A 13,356-nucleotide genomic window follows, 5' to 3' on the forward strand; every position below is an offset into this window, starting at 1 on the left:
GCCCATGGAGATTACAACAGCTTGTTGGAAAAGATCCTGCGTGATCAGCCTCATCAAAGGTCTGGGTAGGTTTTGAAGGGTTTGTCCTGTGGGGTGGTAAACTGTTTTCAAATTAAGAGAGGTAGGGGTCTCCTCTGTGTGTCAGGGGGTAGGTGAGGGGAGCCTTTTCTCCTAGGCATGAGGGCTGACTTATAGTGGCTTTATTCAGACAGGGACGAGGCCCCTTAGACCTTCTGTTTGGGACTATAATGTCTCAGGGGTTAGAGCTCTACTTTCCTGTGACTCCATGGACAAGCAGCTGGCGTGTGTTGAGAGTTTTCTGTGTATACAAACTTCACTAAAGGGTTCTGCATGTCTGTGCTGGAAAATGGCTGACCCAGAGGAACAACTTGTAAGGATTTGGAAAATCGTTGATGCTACAGAATTTGATATTTCAGTAGAAGTAGGGTTTAAGCTTGGCGTATTCTAAATATTTGTGTAAATCACCTTGTTTTGTTCTAAATACAGAAAGTGCCCTAACTTTAGTGCTTTTTCTATTCTTCTGACATTTAAAACATAAAATGCTTCTCTTTTTTGGTTGATGAATTTAAAATCAGGGTTTGTGTTGGTCAACACTCCATGGGCCTAGATTGCATGCCACTGCCTTTCCTTTATCTGTCATGTTCTCTCTAGCTTGGATTTGAAAGTCTGCCTATTTATTTTATATTATGTGTGTGAATGTTTTGCTTGCATGTATGTCTGTGCAGCACATTTGTGCTTGGCGCAAGAGGAGGTCAGAAGAGCATATCAGATCCCTGGAGTTGCAGATAGATGGTTGTGAGCCACCACCATGTGTGCTGGGAACTGAACTGGGATCCTCTGAAAGAGCAGCTAGCGCTCATAACCACTGGACCATGCCTCCAGCCCCAGTAGCCTTGTTTTTTGTTGTTGTTGTTGTTGTTGTTTTGTTTTGTTTGTTTGTTTTTTTAAGTACATTTGTTGTTTGTTTTGTTTTGTATGTGTGTGCTCACATAAGCTTTTCAGGGTGTAGAAGTCACAGGATCATACTTGGGATAATTCTTTCCTTCTACCATGTGGATCCCAGGGGTTGAACTCGGGGCCATCAGGCTTGGCGTCAGGCATTTTTATATGATGAACTATCTTCTAGGCTCTCTAGCCTGAAATTTTAAATATCACATAACGGTTTCAGAAGATTACTGAGATGAAAGTCCCACGACAGAGTTAATTATATGCATCCTGGATGTTGTCTAACTCTCTCACGATGGTAGGAAAAAAATAATTTGTGAATGGGAAATCTTAGCACATTGCTCTAATAGAAGAGGAACAGTTCGTTAAAGATTATTCATTAAAGATTAAGGAGACTGAATGACTTGTTGGTTATTCCGCAATACCATCTATAATGGCACTGTTAGATACCTGGATATGACAGCTTTCCCATTTCTAGGAGCAAAATCCCCCTAGGCAGTATTTGGCCTCTTCATCAAGGTTGGTGGAGATTTTTCCAACATCTCCCTGGCTTCTCCCTTCTCTGCTCATCCACCCCTTGCCTTTTGCCTCTCTCTCTCTCTCTCTCTCTCTCTCTCTCTCTGTGTGTGTGTGTGTGTGTGTGTGTGTGTGTGTGTGTGTGTAGCCAGGACTGACCTCAAACTTGTAGCAGTCCTCCTGCCTCAGTGTCCCCAGTTGTTCTAAGATTACAATCTCAATAGGTAGCCTGTCTTGTCCCCCAACTCTCCAGCCTTCCGCCTCAGCCTTTTGATCTTACATGCATGTGTCACCAGGCCCTGCTCAATTGTCTTCCTTGTTCTTACTTTCAGAAGGGCTCAATGTCAACAAATCCACTTCAGTGGCTTGAGAGATTTATCTCCATCTTAGATTATAAATGTCTAATAGGCTATATTAAATGACTGTCATTGTACATTAAAATTAATAGAGCCTAAAATATTTTAAAAGATTGATTTATTTTTATTTTATGTATGTGAATGTTTTGCCTACATGTGTAAGTGTGTAACCACGTGTTCAGCACCCAGAGTGAAAAAAGGCTACGTGAACCAAATTTCTTAAATACTTCAATGTTGATAAAAATGAAACACAACCAGCCCATAACGATGGGCAATGGATCCCTTGGAACCAGAGTTACAGACAGTTGTGAGCTGCTGTGTGGTGCTGGGAATTGAACCTGTGTCCTCTGGAAGAGCAGACAGTGCTCTTAACCACTGAACCATCTCCCCAGCCCAATTTGTTGAGCTTCTACTGCATCCAATGCACTGGAAGCCCATCACGGGCTGTAGATGTTTGGAATGTGGATTTTGTTGATATATATATATATATATATATATATATATATATATATATGGTATAACGTACATATACATTTTTCCTATTTGCATACGCATGTTATTGCATGCATAGGTATGCTTACATAATACATACTGGAGTGAACATTATGTGTTGTGCCTGTATGCAGGTATACACTGTGACAGCACGTATTATGTCAATACAGCCGCTGCCATCACTTTGAATTGCAGCCTTTTGTTTGTCAGAATGTAGCAGCTGCTGACACATTGAGAGGCAGGTCTACAGACACCGTGTGAGTAGTCTTTACATGATGTGTCTGTATAATATGCCACCAACTATTCTTCTCTTGCCCCTGAAGCTTGGTGTAACGACTTTGTCATTCCAGTAGACCTCAGATAACTGTGAATGGCTCTGGTCCCCTCACTCTCTGGAATCTTTTAGGCCATTACCCACGGCAAGAAACACATTCCATGTAGACCCAGAACACGCATTTGCTTGCCTATAGACACAGCCAGAGACTGAAGGCAAGCAGAAGGCTACCTGCTACTATCTTAAATTCTCTGATCTGGTTCATCAAATTTCAAATGGTCTATACATGCCACAGTGGCCCTGCATCTAGTAATAGGCCACTTCTGCACTCTGACAAACTTAGCACTAAAGAGTCAGTATGTCAGGCAGTCCCAATACAGCACGAAATGTATTCTTGGTTGCAATTACATGCTGTGTATTACGTGCATGCAAGATTCTCCTCCCAGGAACACTGGTGTCTGATATGGAAAAATATTGTGTGGCTGCTTAAATAGCTCTCCTGGTAGTACTGAAGGAAGCCTTACAAGATTGAATGTAGGCTGTCCAAGCTGGAGATAATTCATGACCTTGTACTTCCTAATGCTTCCATAGCACTTAACGCACCGAATATCCATTGAGGTCTGGGTATTAAGCCTCAGACTGTGCCACACAGTGGGACTACAAAAGGAATTGAACAAATTCCACGCCCCTGTGGCACTGAAGCATAGTTAGGAAGACAGGAAATATATACTTCATGCATCAGGAGGCAGCGGGAATGGTGATGCATGTTGGCATTGAGGAAGTACCAAGGCAACTGACTAGCACGACCTCTTGTAAAACTGGAAGAGAGCTGGGAGAAGCCAGAACTTCTCCTCCCCGCACTGCGTAATTCCTGTAACCCCCAGGCTCCCCTTCTCACCCAGAAGCCCACTTCATGCTGTCAATCACCAGTTATTTCTGGTTCTCAGTATCAGCATCACCAGCTCAGGGAAGCCAGCACTAGCAACCCCCGTCAAAGATGTGTGTCCCCCTTGTCCCAGTCATGGCCACCTGACCAGCACTTGGCTTTGGGAAGCCATATGTCTATATGTATTCGTGTGTATTGCCTGTCTCCCTGCATGCCTGTGGGTTATGTGAGAGCAAGGTTGCCAGTGGATAGGACAATGTGTGAAGTAGAATGGGTCCTCAGGAAACATTTGATGACTGAATAAATAAACACTTGAGTAAATGAATGGTCTCCTAAATTCATGAGCTCTTACATTGATCATTCAGCCTGACTGTGCTTGCCTGTATGCATTTGTACATCTTTGAATCTGTCTTTTAAAACCTACCTTTGTTACCTTTATAGAACTTCGAAGAGTGCCTTGTGCACAATAGACCCTTAATGACAATGTGTCATTTAACCAATTTGTTAGTCACATTACTAGTATTCAGAAGCAAAGAAACATTTCTGTAAGGAAACCCTATTGGAACATGAGTGCGGCAAAGAATCCCTGAGTGACACCCTGCCCTAGTTTGTGTGTGCCACGTCTTCCTGTGTGACGGCTCCGAGACTACGCTACAGCTTGGGTCATGCAGCATGGTCATGCAGTGTGGCTGAGGAGCTGAACCCCTAGTGAGCCCTCGTGAACCAATCAGGATTCTATGGTTCAGTTTTTTTACTTAGCAGTTTGTTCAGACTAAAGTGCTAACATAGAATCCCTTGGCTATTGCTATTATAAGATATAGGACACTTTTTAAAAATAAGTCATCTTATTTATTGATTGATTGATATTTTGTTTTTTCTCTGTATAGCCCTGGCTGTCCTAGAACTTGCTCTGTAGACCAGGCTGGCCTTAAACTCAAAGACACCCCCTGCCTCTACCTCTCATGTGCTAGGATTAAAAGGTGTGAGCCACCACGATTTTATTTTGTTTTCATTTTCTTTATCAGTCTGTACCATCTGTATTAGCCCCATGTTCAGGGCCATATGTCGAGGACTGGTGTTTGTGGGGCTGCAGTTGGGACCAGCGGAACAGCCCCGGGTCTGTTTCTGAGTGGGGGAGTGTGGATGAGGGAAGTCTAGCTATTACATTAAAGGAAAGACAGAGACATAGGATAGTGTCAGGAGGGCAGTTGCAGTCCTTACTGAATGCCACCAGTTTATTCATGCATCAGCTTGAGTAAACAACCAAGGTGGGAACAATGGCAGAAGACTTCTATTATCATGTATAAAGGGCAAATAGCAATTACTTCCCTTAATCCTAAAGACACTCTGTAGCTGCTTGTACCAGTTGGCCTTCAGGCAGTACTGTATCACCTAGCCTTCAGGGAGAGTGTAAACTTACCTGGGCCTAGGTCTGTTGTTATTTAGATTGGAGTCATCCACCTTAAATATCTTAAAGACAATAGGAGTTACTTGAGCTCTCTGAACTCCTGGCAGGATGGAATAGATTTCCAATGTATGGGCCCAACATTTATCCATTTTGGTTTCGATTTTTTTGAGACGGGTTATTGCCATGTATCTCAGGGGGCTGTGGAACTCACTATGTAGCCCAGACTACCTTGGAACTGACTGTAGTTCAGGCTCATACCAAATTTGTAATCCTCCTGCCTCAGCCTGCTAAATGCTGGGATTACATGTATACAGTTTATGTCCTGCTCCTGTGTTTTTCCCTTTGTTTTGTTTCATTTTATTTTGTTTATTTGTAAACTATCTTATTATGAAATGTTTAAACAAATATAAAAGGGGAAATAATTGTAAATATGCTATATATTGTCATACTCCAATCAGACAATTGTCAAGATTTATTCATGTAGGTTTATTTAGGGCCTTAATTTTCTTTATTAAAGTATTTTGAATCAAATATAAGCGTCATTTCTCTGAAGCTCTATAATAAGTATCTATTCTAAAACACAGAGCTGTTTTCGTAGCTACCCATAATGCTGTGATTTTTATCTAACAAGATTACCCATGATGCTTTGCTGTTACCTAACACACATTCCATATTCAACACTTTCTTATCATCAAAATGTGTTTTTCAACAGCTAGTTTGATTGGATCAGGATTTAGATAAAATCCATCATTTGGTTGTTTCATAGCTGTGAGTGTCCTATGGCCATCTTGTGTTTCTAGATTTAACTCAGAAAGACCAGCACACGCATAGACCGAGCCTAATTCTGCAGTATCTCTTTGTGGCCTTGACACCAGACTCAGGCCCGAATCCTATTACTCCTGTGTATGGTATTCTCTACATCACTTCTCAGTCTTGATTCAAGCAGAGACAGGGATGCAATCCATCACTCTCTCTCTCTCTCTCTCTCTCTCTCTCTCTCTCTCTCTCTCTCTCCTCTGCTGTAATATCATCGTTCCTGTTCTATGACTCAAGACTGAGGACCACACCATCCTTCCCAGGCTACACAGCCAACACTTTTCACTGTTTGGGTACAAGAATTCTAACCAGTATCCTTCGAGGTAGCAAGTTTTAAGAAAGTAGTGTGGAATGGTCATCTAAACACACTTCTTAAACACCTTAATCACTGGGCCATTGTGCCAGGAAAATAGCTTGTATATTCTCCTTCTGAAGCAAGGGCACCATGGTGGGATTTAAATCCATTTGTCTGAGGTATAGATTCCAGCATGCATCTGTGCGTTGTTCCTACCTTCAATATTTTCCCTCGCTGTAGCATCATCTTTTCATGTGTATTGCTGCTCCAAATTGTCCTTTTTTCCCCTCCATCCTATGCAGCAACATCTGCCCTGGAATTTATTGGCTCCCATTTGCCCACTAAATCAATTCCAGGTTCATCAGCTTGCCACTCAAGACCCAATTTTAACAGGGAAAATGTAAAGCCTCCATTTTTATATAACTTAAGTATTGAAATTGGTCTGTACACTCTGATGATCTCATCCACACAGATTCTGTATTGTGGAATTGGATGAAGTCGTCAACGAAGATGAAAGAGCCACAGTTTTCCAGCTGATGGTTCCAGGCACATTGCTAAGTATTTATGACAAAGACAAGACACCCCTGCTTTTAAGGACCATCCAGCCACTGGGTGGCATCAAAGCCCACCCATATCTAGGGATGCATGGCAGGAAGAGCATATGGGAGCAGGATGCTCAACAGATCCCACACATGCTATAATGCCATTCTCTCTGCCTAAGGAGCCCTTCCCCATCCTCCACATGTGTCAGAACCTTGTCCGTCCCCTGTGACCTGGGCCAGACATCCATTATTCCTTACTGTCTGCCTCCTGGTAGCCCAGAGCAGAGACTATGCCAGCACAGGGTGTGTGGGGACACAGACACTCAACACATGATGAGGTTATTTTGTTTTTTAAGTGTTGAATGTTAAAATGAGCCTTGAGGTTACAGCCAGGAATACCAGACTTCCTCCTGTGGCTGTCTGCACCGTGGGGAGTTTCTAGTCTTTATTAAGAGGTGGGTAAAAAAAAGAGCAGGGGCTGAGGTGGACCAGGGAAGTTTGGGGTATTTGCAAAGCTTTTGTCTGTAGATAGGATAGGGCATGGATCTTCATTAGTTCATGTTAAGTGAAGAGAAGGTGGGGGTTAATTACCAAGTTTTGATGATGGAAGTTTTAAAAAGTGATCCTTTTAGCATATATATATATATATATATATATATATATATATATATATGGGGAGTGTGTGCTTTGCCTGCATGTGTATATGTGCACCATATGTATGCAGTGTCATGGAGGCCAAGTGGGGACACTGTAGCCCCAGAACTGGAGTTATAGATGGTTGTGAGTCGCAATGTGGGTGCTAGGAATCAAACCCAAGTCCTCTGTCAGAGCAGTCAGTGCTCTTATGCCTAAGCCACCTCTGCAGACCCTACCTCTCCAGCAGAATCTTGCCCAGCCTCTTAAAGAATAGCAGATAAAAGCCAGGTGTTGGGATACACACCTGTAACCCTATCAATTGAAGTGGAGGCATGTGAATCAGGAGTTCAAGGCCAGCCTGGGCTATGAGGCTAGCCTAGGCTATGAGACCCTGTGTTGGAAGGAAAGACAACAGATGAGACGAGGACACATGAATAAGCCTTTTGTCAGTTGTCTTGGAAAGAAAGAAGTTGAAAATCAGGATTATCTGCCTCTTGCAGGTTATTTGATCTCCTTAGCGCTGGAAGGGACCTTGAAATGTCACTGTAACCTCATCTTCCTTTGCTGGCAGCTTTTGGCAGACATTCTTTCATGCTCTGGGGACAGTGCCTACTTTGAAAATCAGGGGGACGTCTGTGTAATTGCGTCTTAGCAGATGACAGACAGTTAGTAAAAGGAGCCACTGAGGTGTGGTCATTTTGCTAAGATAAGATACCAGACGGCAGAGAAAAGACTTTGCTTGACTGAACTGCTGCGCTCGCTCTCTACCCTGTTCTCGGATCCACCAAGACAGAAATGGTTTTGTGAGGACACAGATGGAAGGAAGCAAGTGGGGAAGTGTGTGTCATCTGTTTACCTAGGGAGTGTACCGTCACTAGTCACGTTTCTAAGGTATGGCATTAGTCAGATTGTGGAGGCTCCCTAGACCCTTAGTGCTCCATTCTCAGTGCACTGTGGTTCAAAAGGTCACACAAGCCTGGCAAAGGGGTCTCTGTGGCCTGTAGACATATGGTGCTGTCTAGAAACTGCCTGACTGTGTAAGTCGGTAAGAAACCTCATCCTCCAAATCACTCTTCTTTAAATTTTAAATCTCCTGAAGACCCAGCCCCGGCTTTTGCTGGAGCAGAACCCACGTTAGCAGACTTGCTTTATCCACCTCCAGCATAAGCAGCAGGTGTCACTGATGTTTTTGAGGGTCCAGCTGGTCTGGGGGTTGGTTGGGTTTTTACCAGGGCCACTCCTCATGTCCTCTAACATGGGGATGATTGGCTGTGGGTATGGTTAAACATATGCTATGACTATAATGAATCCGAGGTCTTCGGGAGTGCCAACATGGATTCTGAACCAGACTGAGCCAGACTGGAGGTTCCTCCACACACTGCCCCTTGGAGACTGGGATATGTGATAATTTGATGGTCAGCAGGTGGGAGTATATGGTTACTATCAAAATCTAGATTTTTACACGTGTGTGTGTGTGTGTGTGTGTGTGTGTGTGTGTGTGTGCATGTTTGTGTATGGAATAGTAGTAGGCTTGTGATCCTCTTGCCTCAGTCTCTCAAGTGCTGGAGTTATCAGCATGGACTATCACACTCCACGTTGGAGTTTAACTTCTGCAAGCAATTGACATAGCTGACAACACAACAGACTATGTGAAATTTTAGGGTTTGGTCTGATCATACTGGTTGAATTTAAAAGACAAGGTGAGAATCATGTCTGGTAATCATAGATGTAATGCTAGAGACTATGACTAGATAAACAATCTGTGGAGACTGGAGAGATGGCTCAGAAATTAGGAGCACTGGCCACTCTTGAGGAGGACCTGGCTCCAGATCCCAGTCCCTACATGGTGGCTCACAACTGTCTATAACTTCAGTTCTAGGGAGACCTCTTCAGGTCTCCAGACCCACCCACAACCCCCACCCTACCCCACACACATATCCGTACATAAAAATAAATTTCAAATTGTTTTGAAAAGAGAAGAAACCATTAAATTATATTTATTTATACCATACTGAAATCCAAATTGTTTTAAATCGCTAAGAAAATAAAAGGCTGAGTGATGTAGGAAGCTTAGAGAGGCAGAGACAGGTGGATCTCTGTGAGTTCAAGGCCACCTGGTCTACAGAGCAAGTTCCAGGACAACCAGGACTAAACAGAGAAACCCTGTGTTGAAAAACCAGAAGAATTCCTGTTATCCAATGGGTGTCTTGTGGAGCCCTAAGCATGAAGGAACACAAGTTGAATGGCTGGAAAACCCACAGAGTAGAGGAATGTATTAATTTTTTAAGTGTTGAGACCCAAACCTGGGTCCAGCTAGTGCTCCTGGTCTCTAAACCATCTCTCTGCACACGCCCCCCCCCCCATATCCTGGTATTTGTTAAGCAACCTTTTGTTGATGTTCAAATGAATTGATTTTCTTGTTCCCAACACTGTCTACTTCTTAGTATTAGTCTTCAGAACTGTGGGGCTTTAGCTGGGTAGTGGCACATGCCTCTAATCCCAGCACTCGGGAGGCAGAGACAGGCAGATCTCAGTGAATTTGAGGCCAGCCTTGTCTACAAAGCTGGTTCCAGGACAGGCTCCAAAGATACATAGAAAAATCCTGTGTCCAAAAACTAAACCAAAAAAAAAAAAAATGTGGTTTTTTTTTTGTTTTGTTTTTGTTGTTTTTGTTGTTGTTAGTTTGTTTGGTTGGGTTATTTTGATTTTTGGGGGGGGGGAGTTGTTTTGTTTTGTTTTACAAGACAGGGTTTCTCTGTGTAGCCCTGGCTGGCTGTCCTGGAACTTGCTCTATAGACCAGGCTGGCCTCAAACTCACGGAGATCAGCCTGCCTCTGCCTCTGCCTCCTGAATGCTGGGATTAAAGGCATGCGTCACCACAGAAGGGCTCCGAATTATTCTAAACACAACTCTTTGCTGTTGTGTGTAGAAAGATTGTTGTTTTCATCTCATCAGTTTCCTTTATCTGACTCCCAGAGTTTCTGGTCATTTTGAGATGTCACAGTACCTTTCAACTTTCCATTTCCTAAGCACCATCATAAATTTAGTAGCAGGCAGTCTATTATGGCCCTTACACAGCGCTGCAAGTTCTCAAGGCAGCCGCAGCATCCTTGCTTATGAGTTATGTGATGTTCCTGTAATGCCGGTAAGCAAAGTGAGCTCAGGGAACAGTGGTCTCACTGTTATAATGAGAAGTGGACTTTACTTATGAAAAAGTTCCCCTGAGGACACGGCTGTTTTCCTACTGTTCCTCTGCGCTCTCAACTTCCCGGTGTCTCCTGGGAATCACCAAGGCTGCCTTTACCCTTCTTTCCAGCATCATTATAAAACACAGCTGAGATACTGGCTGTAAGGGGTATTAGAGTTAGTCCTCCAAATGTTGGTAACATAGGCGGGACGATTAGGAGTTCAAAGCCATCCTCAGCTACATGAATGACTTGTGGCTACCCTGGCTAGAGATGGTGTCTCAAAAAACCAAAGAGAGAGGAGGAGAAGAGAGGGAAGAAGATTGTAGTGAACTTAGAAACTCAACAACAGTTTTTTTTTTCACTTTTCTTTCCTTTTGCACAAATGAAATTAGTAATATGTAGATTAAGAACAAGCAGATGGGAGGGTCTAATGATTTTATCTACAGTAATGATTGGATAAGGGTGATCTTTATGTTGCTATATTGCAGGTGTTTTTGTTCTGTTTGGTTGTTGTGTGAAATGGGGTATTCTGTAGTCCAGGCTAGCCTCAAACTTCTGTTCTTCCCACTTCTACATCTTTTTTTTTGGGGGGGGGGTTGAGACAGGGTTTCTCTGTGTGGCTTTGGAGGCTGTCCTGGAACTAGCTCTTATAGACCAGGCTGGTCTCGAACTCACAGAGATCTGCCTGCCTCTGCCTCCCGAGTGCTGGGATTAAAGGTGTGTGCCACCAACACCCGGCCCCACTTTCACTTCTAAGTGTTGGGACTACACTCATGTACCAAGAGGATTAGTTAGACTAGGGAGGAATTGCCATTGATTTCTATGTCCAAGGTATGCAAATGTCCTGACTCTCAAATACACAGTCACCCACAGCTGCCCTGTCAATCTTTCAGAAACTAGCATCGACAGGGGCTAGCACTTGTTGGAAATTGATGATGGTAATATGAAGAGGGCTTTCTGAAACATGGGAGTGGATTCGGTTCAAGGTTGCTCACCTATGACCTTTACTGTGCCTCCATCTCTCAAGGCTGGGCTGCGTGAACTCACATAGAATAAGAGGGGGCTTTCCCTTCCTTCACTCTCCACTTTGACTCTGCAGTGGTTGACTTGATCACGTGAGTGGATTCTGATGAAGACATCAGCTGGGAAGTACAGGCAGATGCTCCTCTTTAAAACAGCTGTGGATGGGTACTTAGGGCTTGTAAGTGGAGGGTTTGTAGAAGAGCTTGGTGCCCAGCTATGACTTTGCCAGAGGTGTGCCAGGGTCACTGTCCTGATCGTCCCCTCACTATCATTACAAATTTAGTCCCAGCATCTTGTGTTTGTCTTTTTCATCAACTCAGTTACCACTGGCTTCTAGAAACACATTCAGCCCTGTAGGACACCAGCATTGTTTCCAAATGAAGGCTTTTGATTGACATTCAGGTCTCTGGTTCTGAAGCGTGGTGACCTTGATACAGTAGGAAGATAATTCAGATAGGATGTCCCTCTGAGCTGCAGTCGGGGCAGTGCCCCACTTCCACAAGGTGTCCACTTGCCAAGAGTATCGGAGACCAGGCAGGCCTGAGCAATACTGACCTCCGTCAGCTGCCTTGGGCTGTTTGCCTGTGGAGTAAGCATTCTCAGTGAACTAGGATTTCTCCTTTCTCATGACTCCTTTTCTTAATACCTGGACCCAACCACCCAAAATTCGATGTACCCTTTAAAGGCCATACTTTACCTCTGTCTCGCCCTCTTCATTCCTGGTATCTCTATCTTAAACTCTCTTGATCTTGTGTTTGTCATGGGACAGTTGACACCTGGCTGGCAGGTGCTAGAATTTTTTTTCCCCTCTTAGAAACTCACAGATCTCCTAAACAGTCATGATTACAGATAGCTGTAATCTCAACTTCTGAGAGACTGAGGCAGGAGGATTGGCTTGAGTTTGAGGGCAGTCTGGACTATAGAGTAGTCCTTTCAAGAAAGGAAAGCAAAGCAAAACAAGCAAAAGAAATGGGGGGGGTGGATCTGGAAGCCTTGTTTGCCAGATGGTAGTGGTACAAGCCTTTAATCCCAGAACTCAGGAGGCAGAGGCAGATGGATCTCTGAGTTCCAGGACAACCAGGTCTATAGAGCAAGTTCCAGGACAGCTATGGCTATACAGAGAAACCCTGTCTCAAAGACGGAGGAGCATTTGCATTTATAAATAAAATAATTTTCAGTAACCGTCTGATTAAAACACTTTTCCATTGTGTTCTGAAAGGAGACCACTGCTACCCCACCTCACCCCCAGGAGTCCTGATGGCTGCCCCTGCTTGAGATACATGTAAATAGGATTCAGAACATTTTGTAAAACTCAAAACAGGCACTGCAACTTGGTCCAGTGGTGGTGAGAATGGAAAATTCTATCCACACCTTGAATGTCATGGACAAAGTCTCTCTTCCCCTTTTTCTATTAGTTCTTTGAGAACTCTGAGTTTCTTACAATGTGTTTTGATCATATTTGTCCCTCTAACTCTTCACAGATCCCCCCCTTTCTCTATCCACCCAACTCTGTGTCCCACAGAAACCTCTGAAAGCAGATTGTGCTTAGCTGCATGGTCTTCAGTGGAGCATGGCTGATTGCCTGGGCTTACACTCTTAAAGAAAATGGATGGACCTTTACTTCCCCAGCAGTTCCCCTCTCTGTGTGGGGGGCTGGTCTGGCTTAAGCTTGTGCATGTCTTGTGCGTGCTGTTACAACCACTGTAAGTCATGTATATGCACAGCTGCCCAACAGCATCCTGACGTCACTATTTCCTTGTCATCACCCACTGCCTGTTACACTTCTGCTTTCTTTTCCACAATGATCTCTGAGCCTTAGGGGTAGGGAAGGGCGCAGGACTGAGCATTCTGTGGTGTCTTAGTCTTTACCCACTTGTGAGTCTCTGTTAATGGTTTGCTACAAATAGCAGTTTCTCAAATGAGGGTTGAGAGATGTATTGCTCTACAGGTGTACATAG

General features: G+C 43.8%; 1 protein-coding gene across 6 annotated transcripts in view; it reads left to right on the forward strand.

Annotated features, from left to right (window-relative positions):
• Fry (FRY microtubule binding protein) overlaps nt 1-13,356 on the forward strand; it is a 378,278-nt gene that overhangs the window by 175,424 nt on the left and 189,498 nt on the right. The gene's annotated exons all lie outside the window — the stretch shown is intronic.

The sequence above is a fragment of the Cricetulus griseus genome, chromosome 4, assembly GCF_003668045.3.
Source record: "Cricetulus griseus strain 17A/GY chromosome 4, alternate assembly CriGri-PICRH-1.0, whole genome shotgun sequence".
NCBI classification, from domain to species: Eukaryota; Metazoa; Chordata; class Mammalia; order Rodentia; family Cricetidae; genus Cricetulus; species Cricetulus griseus.